The 2,150-nt window shown below is 42.0% G+C and overlaps 1 non-coding gene across 1 annotated transcript; it reads right to left on the bottom strand.

Moving 5' to 3' along the window:
• Positions 1-1,518: 1,518 nt before the first annotated feature.
• On the bottom strand, positions 1,519-1,591 carry TRNAG-CCC (transfer RNA glycine (anticodon CCC)). Its single transcript has one exon. It is a non-coding gene; the product is annotated as a tRNA-Gly (tRNA).
• Between the last annotated feature and the right edge of the window lie 559 nt (positions 1,592-2,150).

Below are 2,150 nucleotides of genomic sequence, written 5' to 3'. Positions count from 1 at the left end.
TTCTGCCATGTTTTAGGCAGCTTCATAATTCCATCTTCCCCAAACTTTTTATCTTTTTGAGCAAAGAACTGTTCCAGGTGCCTTTGCAGTCTTCCAGGGAACTGAAATTTTTCCATTAAGAGAATTTTGTAAAGACCGAAATAAATAGAAGTCCAAAGGTGCAATATCTGGTGAATACAGCAGATGAATCAGAACCTCCCAGCCAAGCTGTAACAGTTTTTGCCTGGTCATCAAAGAAACATGTGGTCTTGCATTATCCTGATGGAAGATTATGCATTTTCTGTTGACTAATTCCGGACGCTTTTCGTCGAGTGCTGCTTTCAAGTTGGACTAATTGGGAGCAGTACTTGTTGGAATGAATCGTTTGGTTTTCCAGAAGGAGCTCATGATAGAGGACTCCCTTCCAATCCCACCATATACACAACATCGCCTTCTTTGGATGAAGACAGGCCTTTGGTGTGGTTGGTGGTGGTTCATTTCACTTGCCCCGCGATCTCCTCTGTTCCACATTGTGGTACAGTATCCACTTTTCATCGCCCATCACAATTTGTTTTAAAAACGGAATGTTTTCATTACATTTAAGTAGAGAATTGCATGTGGAAATATGGTCAAGAAGGTTTTTTTCACTTAACTTATGTGGAACCCAAACACCAAAGTGATGAACATAACCAAGCTGGTGCAAAAGATTTTCAAATCTTGATTTGGATATTTTCAGTATGTCAGCTATCTCCCGCGTGGTATAACGTTGATTGTTCTCAATTAACATCTTGATTTTATCGCTATCAACTTCAACTGGTCTACCCGACCGTGGGGCAACGTCCAGTGAGAAATCTCCAGCACGGAACTTCACAAACCACTTTTGACACGTTCACTCAGTCACAGCACCTTCTCCATACACTGCACAAATCTTTTTTTGCGTTTCAGTTGCGTTTTTACCTTTCTTGAAATAATAGAGCATAATATGCCGAAAATGTTGCTTTTTTTCTTCCATCTTCAGTATTAAAATGGCTACACAAAAATTCACCAATTTTGATATGTTATTTTTTAAAATGCACACTGATATGACAGCTGACACAAGACAATCTAAGAAAATTGTTTTGCATGAAGTTAAAGACAACTAAGCGCTATTGGAGCCATCTTACGGAAGGAAAAAAAATGAGATTTTTGGCCAACCCAATACAACATCAAGAACAGTTTATGGTCACCACCAGGCAAAGTTCTTTTTCTGGCACTTACTTGAGTGATCTGTATCTCTAGACTCTATTTGACTGCTGGAAACAGTGTTATCTGAGTTGATATCTTCAGTAGAAACTGCTGGTGGAGATAAAAGGGGAGAACTAAGCTCTATGAAGATGTGTATTTTCCTTAAGCCAAGAGATACCAAAAGATGGCATTACAGACACATGATAGAATGGCTTTTAAAACAATATTTATTTGGCTGAGCCAGGTCTTAGTTGCGGCACATGGGATCTTCGCTGCGGCACGTGGGCTCTTTTAGTTGCGGCATGAGGAATCTAGTTCCCTGACCAGGGATCGAACCCGGGCCCCCTGCATTGGGAGCGCAGCGTCTTAACCACTGGACCACCAGGGAAGTCCCTAGAATGACTTTTTTTTTTAAGTATTTGTAAGTACACTTATATGTGTTTAAGCCTTCATTCTTTTTTTAAAAATTTATTTATTTTATTTATTTATCTTTGGCTGCATTGGGTCTTCGTTGCTGTGCGTGGGCTTTCTCTAGTTGCGGCGAGCAGGGGCTACTCTTCGTTGTGGTGCGTGGGCTTCTCATTGTGGTGGCTTCTCGTTGTGGAGCACAGGCTTCAGTAGTTGTGGCATGTGGGCTCAGCAGTTGTGGCTCACGGGCTCTAGAGCACAGGCTCAGTAGTTGTGGCTCACGGGCCTAGCTGCTCCACGACATGTGGGATCCTCCCAGACCAGGGCTCGAACCTGTGTCCCCTGCATTGGCAGGCGGGTTCTTAACCACTGTGCCACCAGGGAAGCCCTAGAATGACTTTTTGAATAACTTTTCTAACAATTGTAATTGTCTTTCATGAAATTCAAATAAAAAAAGCATACAAGATCACCTCCTGTGTGCTAGGCATTGCACATACAGAGATAAAAGGCCAGTTCCTTCTGTACAAGAAGTTCATGGT

The sequence above is a fragment of the Delphinus delphis genome, chromosome 5 (genome assembly GCF_949987515.2).
Source record: "Delphinus delphis chromosome 5, mDelDel1.2, whole genome shotgun sequence".
NCBI lineage: Eukaryota > Metazoa > Chordata > Mammalia > Artiodactyla > Delphinidae > Delphinus > Delphinus delphis.
Note: the sequence above shows the minus strand (reverse complement) of the source record. Positions and strands in the feature narration are given on the sequence as shown.